General features: G+C 52.9%; 1 protein-coding gene across 5 annotated transcripts in view; it reads right to left on the bottom strand.

Annotated features, from left to right (window-relative positions):
* The window catches only part of TSPAN18 (tetraspanin 18), a 204,526-nt gene extending 190,624 nt beyond the window's left edge, over positions 1-13,902 (bottom strand). For 2 of the 5 annotated variants that reach the window (XM_040259068.1, XM_040259066.1), the window contains exon 1: positions 13,614-13,902. The gene's annotated coding sequence lies outside the window, so the exon portion shown is untranslated. The remainder of the gene's footprint in view (positions 1-13,613) is intronic. The other 3 variants (XM_040259065.1, XM_040259067.1, XM_040259064.1) reach the window with 2 other exon arrangements.
* Between the last annotated feature and the right edge of the window lie 4,788 nt (positions 13,903-18,690).

The following is an 18,690-nucleotide window of genomic DNA, read 5'->3' as shown; positions in this document are numbered from 1 at the left end:
TCTAGTCCAGCCCTCTTGGTGCGTGCATGTTAACTCGCTTCAGTCGTGTCTGACTCCGCGACCCCATGGACTGTAGCCCACCAGGCTCCTCTGTCCATGGCGATTCTCCAGGCAAGGATACTGGAGTGGGTTGCCATATGTCCTCAGTCCTCTTGGTGCCCACACCCAATTCCCAGGCTTTCGTGAGCCCATCCCAGGCTCTGAGCCTGGCCCCCGTAGTCCCCGTTTGGTCTCTGGGCTCAGAAGAGGGAAGGGCCCCTCCCGCGGGGAGAGCCACCACCTGTGGCCCCCACTCCAACCCCTCCGCAGCCCCTGCAACCTGACCTCTATCTCCTCAGCCTCACAGAACCAGCAGCAGCAGCCTCAGAGGTCGCTCTGTTTGCCTTGGCTCCGCAGCTTGCTTCCCCAGCAAGAAGCCGCTGGAAAGGAAAATAAAACAACAACAAAAAGCCTTTTGATCTGCCAGCGGACGTCCCCGTCCAACCCTGGGGGAAGGTGGAAACCACTCTCTGGAGTGACCTGCTAACCCCTCTCTCACAAATGCTCTCCAAAGGGCCCCAGGGTCTTTCAGAGACCCCACCAGGGCAGGCTCCCAGCCCCATGAGATGAAAGGGTCAAAATGACATCTGTAGGGACTAAGTGGGGATGGGCAGGGGCCAGGAAGAGGCCAGAGAGGACCCAGGAACCATGGAAAGAGAAGATGGCCACTGACCCAGGCTGGCCACTCCACAGGAGGCGGTCACCACAGACTGTCTGCACGGAGGAGCAGCGAGAAAGCGGTGTGTCCCAGAAAAGCACTTCAGTTCAGCAGGAGGGAATCCAGCAAAGGCATCATGCTGTCCACACAGGGGTATACCAGGCACCCATCCTGAGACGGCGCGGCAAGTAACTGACATGGGAGCCGTGCCTCTCCCCTACCCCGCAGTCCACTCTGGAGGCTCCTACCCTTGCCTGGAAAATGCCATGGGTGGAGGAGCCTGGTGGGCTACAGTCCATGGGCCGCAGAGTTGGACATGACCGAATGACTTCACTTCACTATACTGTATATAGGACACATATATACAGCCGGGCACCTGGGCCAACTGTTAGACTTACAAACTGGACTTACGAACGTGCTCTTGGAGATGGAACTCCTCCATACGTGAGGGACCTACTGCATAGGAAGAACGGGCACCATATATACAGCTGTGCTCATTTACTGGGCAAACAGTTCAGCAGGATTGGGGGTTGCTCACAACGGGTCTGGGTAAGGAGATGGGCTTAAAACTCGGTTTCCATTGAATCTGCTTTCGTTCTATTTCTATACTCTCTTACTGTGTTTATTCTGATTATTTTTTCTTTGGTCTTTTACCAATAAAAAGTGATTCATTTCAAAGAGCTTCTGGAAAGTAAAAAAAAAAAAAGAAAGAAAGAAAAGAAAAAGAACTATGCTGCTGCTGCTGCTAAGTCACTTCAGTCGTGTCCGACTCTGTGCGACCCCATAGACGGCAGCCCATGAGGCTCCCCCGTCCCTGGGATTCTCCAGGCAAGAACACTGGAGTGGGTTGCCATTTCCTTCTCCAACGCATGAAAGTGAAAAGTGAAAGTGAAGTCGCTCAGTCGTGTCCGACCCTCAGCGACCCCATGGACTGCAGTCTTCCAGGCTCCTCCGTCCATGGGATTTTCTAGGCAAGAGTACTGGAAGTGAAGTGAACTGAAGTCGCACAGTCGTGTCCGACTCTTTGCGACCCCGTGGACTGTAGCCCACCAGGCTCCTCCGTCCATGGGACTCTCCAGGCAAGAATACTGGAGTGGGTTGCCATTTCCTTCTCCAGGGGATCTTCCCAACCCAGGGATTGAACCTGGGTCTCCCGCATTGCAGGCAGATGCTTTAACCTCTGAGCTACCAGGGAAGCAAGAGTACTGGAGTGGGGTGCTATTGTCTTCTCCGAACTATAGAGAGCGGGAAAAACCCAGAATCAATGATCCCCCTGACTTCCTAGGACCCTCCCACTTCCTTCTCACCTCCCTCTCAGCCCACCTGCAGTACCATGGGTCCCAGTTCCCTTAGAGGTTTGGCAGCTGCTGTCAAACAAAGGAATTAAGGACTGGAGGGGAGCAAAGGGCCAGGGTGAGAGGTCTCTCAGACCCCTGGATCCTGATTTCCTCCCACTCTGGCTGATAAGACACGAATTGGCTCCAAAAGAGAAGACCTTGGTGTCCCACAGAGGAGCAGAGCCAGGGAACAGACCATGTAATGCTGGGTCTTTAAAGAAACGATCAAATTAAAACGAGGCTTTTAGGGTGGGTCGTAATCCAATCCGACTAATGCCCTTATAAAAAGAGATTTGGACCCCCAGGGGACACCAGATTGGACCCCCAGGGGACACTAGAGGTACATGAGCACAGAGGACCCAGGGAGCAGACAGCTTGCTGCAAGCCTAGGAGAGAGACCTCAGAAGAAACTGAATCTGCCAACACCTTGATCATGAACTTCTACCTTCTACCCAAAACTGTGAAAAAATAAATTCGATAGGAATTAACTTACTTAGTGCTCACAACAACCCAATAAATTAGGTATTATTTTTAGTCCCATTTTATGGACAAGAAGGTGATGAACAAAGAGGCTGAGTAACTTGCCCAGCCCTGCAGAGCTGGTGAGTGATAGAGTTGGGACTGTAAACCATCCCTTTGGATGAGATAGGGCTCATAAGTGCCTGGCACACTGAAATTGATCAATACATGTTAGCTACACTCATTACCCGAAACCACCTGAAAAAGACCAGTCTGCAAAGGGTAAGAATGGAGGAAGGCATTTTGTGGGCACCTGCCAGGTGCCTGGAACCCAGGGATGGGCCAAGGCTGACAGGGTCCCTGCCCTCCAGGGGTTACACTAGAATGGGGAGATGGAAGTTAAATAATCACACCCACAAGTCAACAATCACCCAATTTTGACAAACTCCCTGTTAAGAAGAGGATAGTGGAGCCATCGGGGCTTCCCTGTAGCTCAGCTGGTGAAGAATCTACCTGCAAAGCAGGAGACCCTGGTTCGATCCCTGGGTCGGGAAGATCCCCTGGAGTAGGGATAGGCTACCCACTCCAGTATTCATGGGCTTCCCTGGTGGCTCAGATGGTAAAGAATCTGCCTGCAATGAGGAATACCTGGGTTCTATCCCTGGGTTGGGAAGATTCCCTGGAGGAAGCATGGCAACCCACTCCAGTATACTTGCCTGGAGAATTCCCCGGGACAGAGGAGCCTGCTGGGCTATAGTCCATGGGGTTGTAAAGAGTTGGACACGACTGAGGGACTAAACAGACAGCATAGTGGAGCCATCAGAGCCCATGGGTGAGAAATTGGGCCCGCTTGGAAGTCAAGGAGGGCTTCTTGGAGGAAGTGATGGGATCCAAAGGATAAAGGGAGTTGGGTAGCTAAAGAAGGAGGGAAAGATTGTAGTGATTGGGGAAGAGCATTCAGAGTGGCCCGGTGCAGGTAAGGGTAAGAGAAGGAAGCCAGGTGGCAGTAGGCTGGAGCAGAGGTGGGTGGCAGAAAGGGCAAAAGTTGTCAGAAAGTCTTCGAAACGCAAGTGTGGTGCTCGCTTCGGCAGCACATATACTAAAATAAACACAAGTGAGAATCTATGGAAAGGGTTTCCAGAAGAGCGCAACACGGCTAGCACGATCACATTACACAACAGATGTGTCCTCTAACAAAGCAAGCAGGTGGAACGTCAGTAAATTGAATTTTATTTTTAAGGCGGTAGGGAGGAATGGGAATCTGAGAGTTAACCGTCTGTAAATGGGATGAGGAGCCTCTGATCCAGCTGGCATTTCATAGATCCGGCCACCTCGAGTGAGGCACCCCTGCTAGGTAACAATACCGGAGGAGGACTGGCCGTCCGTGTGGCAGCGTGTGGGCCAGTGTCTCTGCTGTGGGTGGCCGTCTGCTTCCCCATGGGTCTCAGGGCACCGGAAGCTTGTAAGCATGGCTCTCCCCAGCGGCCAGCACACAGCCTGTTTCCTGGCACGCACAACCTTCCAGGCTCCTCTTCCCCAGCTCCTCCTCATCCCCCAAGCTTTAAATTGTACTTACTTCCATGGGAGGCCTTTGCTGCCCAAGCCCCCAGATGTAGCTGTCTTTCATGAGTTTTTCCTGGCACCCCTGGCACCCCCCTGGGTTTGTCCCCATACTATCCCCAGTGCCCCCACCTAAGGGGGTTATCGGTAGAGGCCTCAGTGCACAGCAAAGAAGGATGAGATCCCAAACAGCTCTAAGAATTCATTCATTCACTCATTCAGCATGTATGAACACCTATGAACATCCATCTATTCTGTCCCAGGCACTGAGTTACACATGCTGTGGGCACCTTGGAGAATGAGACAGACAAGTCTCTGCCCTCATCCCACTGAGGAAAACACATCATAAATAATTAGAATAATTCCAACATTCATTGAACACTTTTGAGGTGCCACGTTCAATCCTACAAGACACATTTATGCATTTTAATCTTATTTTATCTTCATAAAAGATAAAATGACGATGCTCATTTCACAAAACATACAAAAATTGGGTAATTATGTTGTACATCTGAAACTAATATAATGTTTTATGTCAATTAGACCTCAATTAAAAAAAATATCCTTATGGTGGTACAGAGAACTTAAGTATTTGGTTAAAGGCAACTGAAAGTCATGGACTGTGGCTGAACTGGGACTTGAACCAGGGTCCTTACGCTCAGAATGCCTAACCCTGCATGGCATGTTGCCTCTTCTGCTTTCAGTGCACAGGATGGAGCTGTGTATCTGAACCTCGGCCTCCACAGCTGAGCCTCCAAACCCTCCAGGGTCCCTGTGGGATGGGCTCGGGGCTGGGAGCCTCAGCTAGTCCGCCCTAGGCCCCCTTCTCGTGCAGAGAAGTTGGGACACCACCCCAGGGGAGAGGAACCCAACTTGCCAACATCATAGTGATCTCTGGTGCTGAAGGTGAACCTAGGATAAACAACAAGGATAATTCATCAGGACCAGACATTCTTAGCCTGAGAGGAGATGGAGACAACAGGCACCCCACCCCCCAGAAAGACAAACCAAAAAAAAAAAAAAAAGTAAAGGGTGCCTTTCTTGCAGTCCTTTCAAATCATTCTTTGTAGAAAACATCCTTTCTGCAATTAGTTACGATCCATATGCATTGACGCTTCTTAAGCCCATATTGAACACCCAACACCCTTCCAAGCCTGTTGTGTGCTGTGTGCTTAGTTGCTTCAGTCGCCTCCGACTCTTTGTGACCCCATGAACAGGCTCCTCTGTCCATGGGATTCTCCAAGCAAGAATACTGGAGTGGGTTGCCATTTCCTTGTCTAGGGGATCTTCCCAACCCAGGGATTGAAACCATGTCTCTCACATCTCCTGCACTGGCGGGCGGGGTCTTTACCACTAGTGCCACCTGGGAAGCCCCTCCAAGACTGTTGGGAGGGAACAAATATGGAAAGCAGCATCTGACAAATGTCAGTGGTGGAGAGAGTATGTCTGATGCAGACACTGACTCTCCCGATGCTTTTAACTAGGCCACGAGGTGGGTGCAAATCCTCAGTTTATTGATAAGAAGATTGAAATGTACAGAGATTACCCGTTACTAATTGTATAGTTGAATGACCTTGAGTGATAACATACCTACCTGTTATGGATTGAACTGTGTGCCCCCCAAAGCTGTGTTGCCGTCCGAACCGCTGGTCCGTGACCTTAGTTGAAAACAGGGTCTTTGCCAATGTCACAGAATTCAGATGAGGTCCTTAGGCTCTAATCCAATGTGACTGGAGTGCTCATAAGAAGAGGAAGGACAGACACAGGGAAAACATCTTGTGATGATAGAAGAGGAGATTGGAGTGACGCGTCTACAAGCCAAGGAAGAGCAAGGGCTGCCAAGAGCCCCAGGAGCAAGGGACCCTCCCCTGGAGCCCTGCTGACACCTTGACGTTGGACTTCCAGCCCCCAGAACTGTGAGAGGATGAATGTCTGTGGTCTGAAGCTCCCAGTTTAGGGTATTTATCACTGCAATAAAAACCAATACAGCCTCATCGGGCTCTTAAAGCTGGTCCAAAGCTCTGCCCCAGGGTTTAGTGGGGAGGGGCTGCAGCAGCTGACCTCTGGGGGCAGGAGTGAATGAGACGTGTTTTAGGGACCTCACAGTGCCTGACTCGTAACCTAACTGGCTTGCCCCCCTCCACCCCACTGCTTCTCAGAGAAGCTGCGGGCATCTTGGTGGCAGCCGCAGTGGGAAGCCAGTCTCTCTGTGCCCCCAGGAACAATCGTCTCCTCTACTCGGGGGTACACAGGCCACCTGTGAACCCTGTCTTGAGGAGCCAAACCTTCCCAAAGACCCTTCCACTCCAGTGTCCTGTCCGCCAGCTATTCCTGGGATGCCTTTTGCAAGGGAGGGGACAGTAAATCCCCATTATCCTAGGGGTGTTTATATTTTGGCTAGAGGAGCCCGTCATCACCCTGGGGGCTAAAAGTGCAGACAAAATGAGGACCCTGGGCTCGCCCTGGGGAGGGAGCCCTGTATGCCAGGAACCAGGTGATGGCAGGCTACCGCACCCCCCAGGAGGCTGAGGCGCTCTTGGCCAGCGAGAACGCGGCAATCTGTCCCAACCGGAGAGGCAGCACCAAGAAAGGGGGCCTCTCTCAGCAGTACCCCCAGGCCCCGCGCCCACAGTGGTAATTAGACATGAAAAGATGGGCCTAAATCCAAGGGCTGGGGCTCCAAATTCTTCTCCCATTTCAAATGGAAGCTGTATTAGTTCAACACAAGAGCCCAGCCCGAGGCCACCCAGGATGGGAGCCCAGAGCCTCTCCATCCAAGAGACGGGAGTGAAAGATGGGTGTGTTGGGGGTGGGGGGGACGTTGGGGAGGAGTGAGCACTTACTTGGAGCCTCGCCTCAGATGCTGGTTCCTGGCCAGAGGCTTCACTCCCTTCTAACGCAAGTGGGCAAGAAGCAATGCGCAAACATCCTGACACCTACTAAGTGCCAGGCGCTTAATTAGCTTTATAGCTTTCTACATTCTTTCCGTTTTACAGAGAAGAAAACTGAGGCTCAGAAAGATGCACTCATGCTAAAGCAGAGGAGTCAGGATTCGAATCTAAGTTTGACCATCTTACTGTTCTCAGAAAAACAGGGCTGGGAAGTCTCATTAGACTCCCTCTCTTTACTTGCTCAGTCCCACAAGGAGTGAAAGGGGAAGCAGGAGGCTGCAGAGATGGGACAGGAAGCCCAGGTAACTTTCTGTATCATTCGGGGGGCACCCCAAAGCTTGAATGCACAGCAGTTCCCAAAGCAATGTATGTAGGGCCCAAATGCCTACGGCTTTCACTATGAGTATTTACAACCAAGCCTTCTCAAGCCCCAGCGCTACTGCCTCAGCTTCCAGATAGTTCCTGCAGCCTCCCCCAGCCTCCTCTTCCCCTGCCCCTGCACACACAGAAGACGAACACAGAGCTCTTCCCCATTAGGGAGTGGGAAGGGGAAACAGAAGAAGAAGTAGGTTCTGGAGGGTCTTGGAAGAAGTCCTCAGAGCAGCAAATTTCAGCAGGGCAAAGGAGGCCATGGGGGCTCTGGGGCAGAGGTCAAGGGCCTGGCTCCGAGCCCTTGCTATGTGTTCACGGGCCAGTCCCTGGGCCTATCTGAGCCCTGCCTCTCTGCCGTGTGTTACGGGCATTACATCATCCGCCCAGAGATCGTTTCCAGGTACACGGTCTGTAATCTCCTAAGAGCAATGCACTGCTGCTGCCAAGTAGCTTCAGTCGTGTCCGACTCTGTGCGACCCCATAGACGGCAGCCCACCAGACTCCCCGGTCCCTTGGATTCTCCAGGCAAGAACACTGGAGTGGGTTGCCATTTCCTTCTCCAATGCATGAAAGCGAAGAGTGAAAGTGAAGTCACTCAGTAGTGTCCGACTCTTCGCGACCCCATGGACTGCAGCCCACCAGGCTCCTCCATCCATGGGAGCTTCCAGGCAAGAGCACTGGAGTGGGTCGCCAGTGCCTTCTCTGAGAGCAATGCACATCAAGGATCATTAAGGAAAGGAAGCGTCCGTGTTCTAAGGACTGACTATGTGCCAGGTCTATGCTAGAAGCTTCAAATGCATCATCTCAGTGAATCCTCAAAGTATTCTATCCAGCAAATAGAAACGCAAGGAGTTAGTGCCTGGTAAATAGCAGCCTCCCTTGCAGCTGGTTTGGGGCCAGGTGACAGTTTTGACCAGTGCACCAGAGCTGAGGTGACTGTGTCGCCTCCAGCTGAGGCAGTGGAGTCTTCCCGGGCCTTTTCCTTCTCCATCACTCTCCTCTCCTGCAGTAACCATGGATGCCACATCACCCAGAATGTGCAGCTACAACGACGGCAGAGCCACCATCCGCCTGGGTCCCTAAGTGACCGTGTGGAGCAGAGATCCATGTTAGACGAGTAGCATGAGTGAATTGCACCCACGGGTTAAGCCACTGAGAGTTTGGAGTCATCTGCTGTGGTTGCTGGTGTTACTTCGCTTGATACTGGAAACCAAGGCCACATAGCCCGTAAAGGGCAGGCACAAGAAGCAAGTTTACATCTGTGACTGCAACCCGCATCCTCTGTCAGCTACAACTTTCTGTGGCTGAATGAGATCATCCCCTTCCTATAAGCAACCTTGTCCCAGAAAACTCCTACCTCTCAGCGTCCCCAGGACGGCTGAGTAATCAACACAGGGTGAAAAAAGAGCATCTCGTAAAGCACTCTGAGCCTGGAAGGTGAGCAAAAGCAGGGAGAAAGGGGCCTGATTATATCTCAGGGAAATCCTTCCTGGGCTTTGGGGCTCCACAGGCGGTTTTGATGGGAGAGAAACATCACAGAATGGTTTCAAGCACAAAAGGGGCCTAGGATCTAATTCCAGCCGCCCCCACAACTTACTGACTTGCTTTTTCTGAGCCCTACATTCTAATCTGTGAAATGGGTGCGATATCTGAACCAGCTTTCAGGGTTGGCGGTGAGATGAAGCACTGTCTAGGTCCTGGCCGACGGTAAGCACTCCCCAAACATCTGCCATCGTGAAGATCATCGCTGGAATGGCTCAGAGAACAGCCTCTGCTGGAGGAAGATGAGGCCGCGGTGCCGCTAGAGGCTGCCCCGCCAGGATGGCTGACATAGCCCAGACCACGGGTCTGGCCCGGCCCACGTCCCTGCAACAGACCGAGGGGCAGAACGCTGAGAGGGAAACAGGGCCAGCCAGACATAGTGCAATGCAGCCGAGGAGCCAGATTATTTATTTTAAAGTCGAAAGTGTCTTCTAGGAGGATGGCCTTTTATTTGGGTGAATCTGGGAGTTGTTTATCAGCTTAAACTCATTATCTGCACATATGGTCTTCGTACTATGGTTAAGGGTGGGAGACAAAGGGTGGGCATCTACTAGCTGATGAAATATCATCCCTCAAGTGCCAGAAAGCAGGATATTTTCAGTGACGTCACACTGGGCTTCCTGCCACAAGGATGGGGCTATCATGAGAACATGCACAAGATTTTAACTCAGGAGTCCCTCCAGTGAGGCAGGGAAAGGAAGGAAAAAGAAAACAAGCAACAAAAATATTCACCCTAGTCTTCCATCTCAAAAGCAGACACACACACACACGTATACCATGCCCCCAAATATCAGAGCTGGAAAGGATCAACATTGATCCCCGCCCCTCATTTCACAATAACAGTAATAGTAGAAGTAATAATAATGACAGTGACGATACTGGATGTTTGTTGGCCATTTACTACCTGCCTGGCACGGTGCTGTTTCACATGTTTTATCTTGTTGACGTTTCACAACAATCTGAGGGAGTATTATTAGTCCCATTTTACAGATCAGGAAACTGAGGCACCAGAGGTTGAATGGCCTAAGTTCACACAGCTAATAAGTAGAAGAAAGCTGACATTCAAACCCAAGCAGCCTAACTGCCTCACCATGCTGCATCTAGAAAGATGGGGAAACTGAGGCTCAGAGAGGGGTAGTGACTCATTCAAGGTCCCACAGCTCCAGCTGTAACAGAATTGGGGCTAGAACACAGGTCTCCTTACTTCTGATTCAGCTGGTCCAGTGACCTTTCCACTGCATCCTGTTGCCAATCAGTAAGTACACACACGCATACGACTAGCGCACATGCTTTTGCTCATCTCCAAGTGGCTTAATTACTAATTAAACCAGTAGTCTTGGGTACCGCTTAATTACTAATTAAACCAGTAGTCTTGGGTACCAACAAGGGGCAAGGGCTGGACCTTAAGATAACAAGTGCCGAGATGAAAGATCTGCTTTGCCAGCTGCAAACACTGGGGCTCATGTCTCTCTCCCTCTCTTCTTAATCAGCGTTTCATTATCTGCACACTCTATCCCCCAACCACCCAGGGCAGAGCGCTGATGCGGGTCCAAGGTGGCAGCCCGTGCAGCAGGAGGAGCCCAGGCTGGTGGGTTACTTAACAGCATCAGATTGCAAAAATACCCATCAACCCATCATCTGCTCTGGGGGACCAAAGTGCTGGCTTCCAAAGGGCCCCCTCCCTTTGCTGTGTCCCAGCTGAGCATGAACAAATGTTCCAAGTTTTCCTTCTCAATGGCTGATGAAATAGACCAGGAAAGCAGCCCTCTGGAAAGAGGGGTCCCTAACAGGGGCCACCATTTGCTCTTCCCAGGAAAACGGAGACAGTGAAACCTGGACAGACATCCAGAGAAAGGCAGTGTACAAGCTTGCAGGCAGAAATGTGGAGCCCAGCAGGAACTGGTTACCAACACCACCCTCTCTGTCCCCAAGCCACAGTCTGATGGCTGACAGGCTCCTGGTTCACGTTGCTTTGCAGGGGCAGAACGGAGCAAGACATGGCCAGGAGAGGTGCCCCCCACTGGACGGAAGACAGACGGTTGCCTAGCACCCTGAAATGTCAGACTCTCCTGACTTTAAGTTGCAAGGGCCCCTCGGAATCTCCTGGGCCGACACCCTCATCTTACAGGTTTACCCTGTGCTCTATCTCCATTCTGCTTCCTCCAACCCCGGCCCAGCCCCAGACCATTAAAAATTCATTCCGTAATTCAGGGAGCTGTTTCCCGACTGACGAGGCAGTTTTGAAAGGAGGCGGGGGGGGGGCAGTTTTTGCTGGACCAACCCAAGATGTCCTAACTCCTACTCCAGATGAACTGATGCCTCTAAAAAGTGGTCTGGAACTTTCGTCCATATACTGCCATTTCAGCCTCGGGCTGGGTAAAGATACCCCAGAGGTCAGCCATCTGAATGCATCTGGGGCCTGTTGGACCAGGAGACCTGAAATTCTACTGGATCAGAGATCTTAGGGTTTCCCAGCGAGCACACTGAGCCCACACACGGTACTCAAACGTGGACGTCCGCTGCCCCCGGAGTCTCAGTCCCCTCCTCTTTCCGGGGCAGGTTGGGTGTGAAGGGGGTGGGCAGGGAGGACGGGTAGCACGCAGACCTGCCAGCCCTCTGGGGGCCCCTTGCTCACTCCCAGGTTCCAAGGAGGGCTATTCTGGGCAGGCTGCCCTCCGCCGAAAAACGAGTCATAAAAAACAAAACTGAACACAAACAAAACAACTCCTTTTGTTTTCTGGCCCCGTGGAATGTCTTGAAGACAAACCCAGAGACAGCAGGCCTCTCCACCCTTTCCCCGGCCTCCTCCCTTCACGTCCTCTTCTGTTCAAAATAAAAACCATTCTGCTCTTTCTTCAGGGCAACTTTGTCCTACAGCAATTTGAGAGCATCCAATTAAAAAAAAAAAAAAACCGTTTGCTACACCGAAAGCAAGAACCTCAGCTCTCTTTCAAGGATGACCCTGCTTCCATCACCTTTGCAGGGGACTCTGGGGACAGGGGAGGAAGGAGGCTGGGCCTGCCCCATGAGCCACTGTTTGGAGCCGAGAGGAAGATGACAACTTGCAGCGGCCGCTACAAGGCCACTGCACATTCATAGGTTTGCTCAGTTGTACTCACTCGGGGTGCTGGGAGGAGGGAGGGAATTAGAGAAAGATGAGACCACAGTCCCTTTAGTGTCCCTTCAATGTCGAACAGCCCCACGTGTGACAAAGATGATGCTCTTCATAGAAGCCAGCAGTTTTCTCCTTTCCAAGGCCTTAGCGCAGACTCACAGATCAACACACAGGGGCCCTAAAGTCCCACAGTGGGACACACAGCAGGTTTCCACCAATAACTGTGAAATGAGCGGATGAGTGTGGCCTGTGGACTCCAGACCCCAAGAGGAGGGGCTCTTGTTTGAGAAATTTACCACTGGACTGCTAAAATCTTTTAGGCGCCCCCATCAACCCCACCCTGTGCCCAGAGAAAGGATATAACCCAAGACTCTCAATCCACCCACACCAGAAAAGGCTCTGGCCAGATCCCTGGAACAAAGGTACAACTTTCACAAAAAGGGTGCATTCAGCCATTTAGGTTTCAGGCTTCATAGAAACCTCAGAAAGTTAATTCTTCCATCCAATCATTTCACACCGATTTGCTGTTAATGTAAAGTTCCCCTCCTTTTTGTTTTTCTGGGGGTAAAATTTTTTTTATTCACCCAGACATCCTGCCAGGTCGCCCAAGAAAAACCAGCTTCTGAAAGCCAAGCTTTCCTATGCACAGTTATAACTGGGGGCACCCCAGCTTCACACTCCGACCCTCTCCCCCTTTCCGCCCGGGGTGCGGTGCTCCTCAAGGGGTGGTCCCTCGTGCATTGGGGGGTGGTCCCTCGTGCATTGGGGGGTGGTCTGTGGTTGCGGTCTGTCGCTCCTGGATTTCCGTGCGTTTGTCTCGCTGAAACCAGAACTCGCCTTTCTAGGGGTGAAAGGGCCAAAGAAGGGCGCCCCCTGGCGGGAGCCAACTCCCCTCAATCCGGCCGGGACGCCGAGCCGGCGCGAACCCACCCGTGCCCGCCAGCCCTCCAAGCGTTCTCCCGCTGCGACCCTAAATCTGGATGTGCTCGAGTTTCGGATCCACCGAGCACCTCGGAGTCTCGGCTTCCCCAAACCGCACACACCGCGTTCGGAATAAAGGGGGAACCACCCCACTCCCCGAAGGAAAGCGTGGCGCCCCCGCCCCAGCCCGCTCCTCGGGACCCCGAAGGCGGCCGGCCCTCGGTGGCCCCGCTGGGCCGGGCAATCCCCACAGCCCTGATCCTAGCTCCTAATCCCTAGCCCCTACCTGCGCCCCCTCCCCATCACCTCACAGAGCGGCGTGGCACGCACCCCCTCCCCTCCGGACTCAGCCCTCGCCGAGCCCCCAGACCTCGTAACCACACCTGCCCCCCGCCCCGCGCCGTTCTGCAGGCGCCCCCCACTCACCCGGCCCGGAGCGCCGGGCCGTGGTGCACCTGTCCCCGGGGGACGCCGCCGGCCCTCGGCGGGTTCGGAGCGCGGATGCGGGCGAGCACGTCTTCCCCGCCCCTTCCCCAGCCTATAGCCGAAGTAGAACTCGGTTCCCGGGCTTCCCCAGGACCATCCTGGGAGGCCCCCCCCCATTCCACCCTCCACCCCCACCACGCCGGGGTGGGGGTGGGGGGCGCGCGTGGGTCCCCAAGTCCCCTGGGGGGCGCGGCGGCGGGGCGCGCGGAGGGCACAGAGGTGCGGGCCCCTACCTTCCAGCCGCAGCGGCCGGACCCCGCGCCAACTCGCGTCGGCGGCCGCGGGGGAAACTTTCCCCCGGGCGGAGAGGCGCGCTCGCAACTTGCTCGGCGCCCGCTGCCTTCCCGGCGGTGGCGGCGGCGGCGGCGCGTCCAGGGACAGACTGGCGCGAGGCGGCCGCGGCGGCCGCGGCGCTCGCTCGGGGCTCGGGGCTCGGGGCTCGGGCGGCCTCGCGCGGCTCCGCGCTGGATCGCTCGGCGCTGCGTCCGCCCCGCAGCCTGGAGCCCCGGAGTCGCCGGCGGCAGCTGCAGCCGCCCCCCCCCCCCCCCCCCCCCCTCCCCCGCGCGCCCCCCCCACCCCCCTCCCCCTCCCCCTCAGTCTCCAGCCGCCGCCGCCGCCGCTGCCGTGAAGGCACGTCTCCTCCGGCGGGCCGGCCCCCCTCGCTCCCACCGGCCTCGGTCCCTGCCTTCTGGACGGCATCCCGGCCTCGCCCCGGGGCCCCCTGGGGCCTCCCTCTGCTCTTCTCCCCTTCCTTCCCTCTTGCCCGCCTCCCCGCCTTTGGTTCGTCTGAATTCAGGAGACCCGCTGGGGGTGTGGAGAGAGGGGTACCCTAGACAAGGGATGTGTTCCAGGGAAACTTGCACGCTGCCCCCTCCACGTCCCTGACCGGACCTCAGGGCTGGGGGTGGAATGATTCTCGTGGGGACCTCGCTCCTCGGCTTCCCGCTGCCCTGGAAGGACCTGTTGAAAGCCAGGGGGATTCACTCTCCCTGGGTTGCTTTGGACTACTGTCCTTAACAGAGATACCTGGAGGGGGTGCAGCAGGAAGGAGGGATTGGTCCAGGGGGCCTGGGGGGTGCGGCCCCCAGACAAGAGGCAAATGACTTGATTTCAAGAGGCCAGACCTGTGTCTCCATCTCAGGGCTTATCTGTTCATCTTTGTACAACTGCCTCAGCCACAGCCCCCGCTCCAGCCACTGACACGTGACTTCACCGAGACATTTAACCTCTGAACCTTTTCTGTGAAGTAGCTAATGCCCCGCCTGCCCGGACAAAATGGGCAAGCAAGCCGACCAAAGCAGACAGCCCAAGTGAAAGTGCCCCCTAACCCCCCAGAGGAGAGAGGGCCTGGGTTGCCCAACTCTTTTTCCTTGGGCAACAATTTTTTGAGTCCCAGTTCAGAAGCTTCCACACCCAGTGCCTGGCTGCCTGGACATTCAAAGGCGCTCAAGCTCTGCAGGAGGCCCCTTGGTCAACTGATTCGCACTAAGGAGTGAGTGACTGATAGGAGTTGAACCTACTCCAGTCTTGGACAGGAATGTCCAAGATGATGTCAGGCCACCGGGCAATGTTTGCAAGAGGCAGGAAGTCACTGCCTTTCCTTGCCCACATTCCAGGAAAAGGATACATCCTTCTAAGGACTTCGAAGATGTCTGGTCCTTAAAACTCTTTCACTGAGTAAATCGTGGGGAGACTAATACCTTAGAGGAATGACTGGGAGAAAAAAATAAACAAACAAACCTGGATCCACAGTTTTTTAATGGACCCAGAGTGAGCAACGCCTAACCCAAGGGAAGAAAAATCTTTAGTGCAGTTTCTGTAAAACAAGGACAAAGAACACTTGAAAGGGCTTCAGGCTCCACATTCACCCCTTCAGCTGCCAAAACAGGGTTGGGGGAGAGGCTGACCCTTTGCACTGAAAAACCCCATAGGCTCTGTGTTTCTGGAATGCTCTTGGAAGAGGCCGGCTGTGTGGGCCTCCTTGGATGCGAGGCGCCACATAAATTTAAAGAGGAAGAAAGCGTGAACCTACCATGAGGGTGCTGGGGGCCTGGGAGGTGGGGGCCAGAGGCACCAGGAGGGAGGGATGGAGTTTCTGAGGGTCCGGGGGGATTGGCAGAAGCAGGCAGGGCTAAGCAGGAGAAGGGAGGGGTGAGAGGAGGACCGAGCAGGCCATTTGGACATTCGGACACCCAGCTGGGAGGAGAGCTCTGGTTCCAAGTCAGAGTTTCCCAGACCTCAGCCCTTCTCCTGCCTCCATGGATAATCTGGCCATATCTGCACACCAGACAGAACCATTTGCTTAATAGCTTTCTTTAAATCAACTCTTGGGCTTTTTGTTTGTTTGTTTTATCACTCTCTCCCCTTTTTTTTTTAAACTTAAATGTGCTTGTTTTTACAAAGAAATGTTATATCATTACCATAAATGGAAAACGGGCATCACACTACTATAAATAGGAGGTAACCATAAAAATGAATACAGTGAAAATAAAATAGTGTTATTAAATTCTAGCAATGTATATTTAACCACAGTAGAAAAAAAAAAAAAGAAAAGAAAAAAAATTCCAACAAGATACTGATGCCTAGGGAAGGTGTGGAGCCAGAGGCCCCTCTGTCTCTGAAAAAGAAAGCTTAACAAGGAAAAAAAAAAAAAGTGTTAAGGATACAGCAGCAATAAACCAAAACTCCAGATCAAAAGGACTGAGAGTTGGAAAGGGACATCCACCCCTCCTCCCCGGGAGGTCCATTGGGGTATTAAAGGCCCCTGTAAAGTTTCCTTGAGAATCTCTGATGCCCCATAATCAGGAAACCCAATTCTAAATGTATTAGGCAAAAAGTACTTTTTGGCAAAAGTCAGGAACCTCAAGAGTTTAGTCCTGGACAAGAGAAAGTGATCTGGGTTCCAGAGAGCCGGGCTCGCTCCTTCTCACAGGATGGCCTTGGGAAGTCCTGCCTTGTCTGGCCTCAGGGTCACCACCTGCACCCCAAGGGGCCAGGGCAAATGGCTTCTAGGATCCCTTTTGAGATCATCCTTTGATGAAAGCAAGGGAGGAGCTAAGATTGTGGCTTGTTGGAAGACAGAGGGAGATGCCTTCACCGAGAAGAGGGGGTGGGTTGGAGTGAGGCCAGTAAGGGAGAAAATGTTGTGTGTGGGGTGGGAGGTTGTGAAGAAGAGTTAGCAGTCCCCAGGAAGGAGTGAAGGTGGTGTTAAGGCCACTGCAGACCGACTGGAGCCTGTTGTTGTTCAGTTACAAAGTCGGGTTTGACTCTGTCACCCCGTGGATTGCAGCACACCAGGCTTCCCTGCCCTTCACTGTCTCCCAGAGTTTCCTCAAATTCATATCCGCTGAGTAAGTGATACTATCTAACCATCTCATCCTCTGCTGTCCCCTTCTCCTCCTGGCCTCTATCTTTCCCAGCATCAGGGTCTTTTCTAATGGGCCAGCTGTTCACATCAAGTGGCCAAAATATTGGAGCTTCAGCTTCAGCATCAGTCCTTCCAAAGAATATTCAGGGTTGATTTCCTTTAGGATTGATGGGTTTGATCTTGCAGTCCAAGGGACTCTCAAGAGTCTTCTCCAGCATCACAGTTCAAAAGCATCAATTCTTCGGCTCTCAGCCTTCTTTATGGCCCATTCTCACATCTGTGCTTGTTATAAACCCAGAAGTGGCCTGGCCCCAAAGGTTCTAGATTTCTCATTTGCCCACCCTGGCAGCAATCTTGTGGAGAATTCCTGTAATCCAACCACTCATTTTATAGATGGGAAAAGTGAGGAGGAACCACAGACCACTGCCACTCGTGGTCAGAGAACTGGGCATTGAACGAAGCCTCCTGACTTTGAGGTCAGGGCCCTTTCTACTCTCCTGGTGTCTGAGGGTCTAGTACAAATGGTTCTTCTGAAAATACTCACCTCTCCTCCAAAGGGTTCTTAGATTTTCTTTTTCTCTGTCATTGTAAACAATGTTGAATTGGCATGAAAGGCCCAAACTCACTGAGTGTGGCCAGTTGGGAAACCTGGGTACTGTGCTCCAGCCACTGGGCACGGGACACCTGGAGTGAGCAGCAACACATTGACATCCTGGGGGCACTCAGGCAGAGCCAGGAGCCCCAAAACATGAGTCCATGGAGCCAAGTTCCAGTCCTGCCCATCTGGACAGTTCCCTTCCCTCTCTAGGCCTTAGTGTTCCCATCTGTAACATGAGCTGTTTAGGGGGACTCAGCAGGCTTCAGTTCAGGCTGGCAGTTCCTGCTCCTAAAGACCATGGAAGAGGGAAGGACATCTCCCTCCAGGCTTTAGCCAGAAGCAAGGTCCCTTTTCCTGTTTTGCACGCTGGTGTCTCACATAAAGATTTCAAGGAGAAAGTGTCCTTCACTTGAAAAGAACTCGAAATCACTAGAAGAGATGACCTTTTGCTCCTGACACTTGTAAATTTATGGCTGATTAGACTGTGAGCCTCTCAAGTACTGGGGCCCTGCGTTGTTCCTCTGCGGGCCCTTGGCAACTGGCAGCATCAATGCTCAGGGGACATGGATGCCACTTTCTACCTGTGCCACCTTGAACTGACCACTTCAGGACTCTCTGAGCCTCAGTGAACTGATGAATTTCTAGATGGGAATTGTAAATACAATTCACAGTTGTAAATTGGGGTGGCTGTGGGAGTCTCCTGGAAAACCCCTGGCATATAATGAATGCTCAGTCAAGGTGCGCCTCACGTGTGAATGGCTGGCTGAGCCAACGCTAGTCAGGTTAGATCCTTTTCCCAGAAGACATCTTGACCTTCCAACCCAGCCTTTCCAAGGCAGTCTGCATTATAAATATTTAATCATTGCCTCTCTGATTTTTTTTTCCTGAATTGTCTCTTTTTATATATAATTTGCAATCATTTCCCCTAAAATGACAGTTCATTAAATGTACAACTGAGTCTGATTGAATTTGTTTATCTTTGCAATGATCTTCATAGAAATAAATTTGCAAATCCTTGGAACACTCTTTAGAGCTTTGATGAATATGATTTTGACCCTCTGGAGCCTGGACCAGTTACAGGATCGCCCCACCCCCATCCCTTCTCTCTTTTTCTGCTCCAACTAGCTTACCCACAAGACACTGGCCAGTCTTTCTGAGAGTTTTCAGCACCAGGCCCGAGGGCCTGCCTGCCAAGGTCTTCCTCCACCCCCAGGAATGCTGCTGGCAGGGAGCTGGGAGAAAGGGATGGCCTGTGCCCCTCCCCCACCCTCTGCAGGGAAAGAGGTGGATTCTTAGTAGTTGGGCTTCCCTGGTGGCTCAGATGGTAAAGAATCTGCCTGCAATG

This window comes from Oryx dammah, unplaced genomic scaffold, assembly GCF_014754425.2.
Source record: "Oryx dammah isolate SB20612 unplaced genomic scaffold, SCBI_Odam_1.1 HiC_scaffold_17, whole genome shotgun sequence".
Classification (NCBI taxonomy): Eukaryota; Metazoa; Chordata; class Mammalia; order Artiodactyla; family Bovidae; genus Oryx; species Oryx dammah.
Note: the sequence above shows the minus strand (reverse complement) of the source record. Positions and strands in the feature narration are given on the sequence as shown.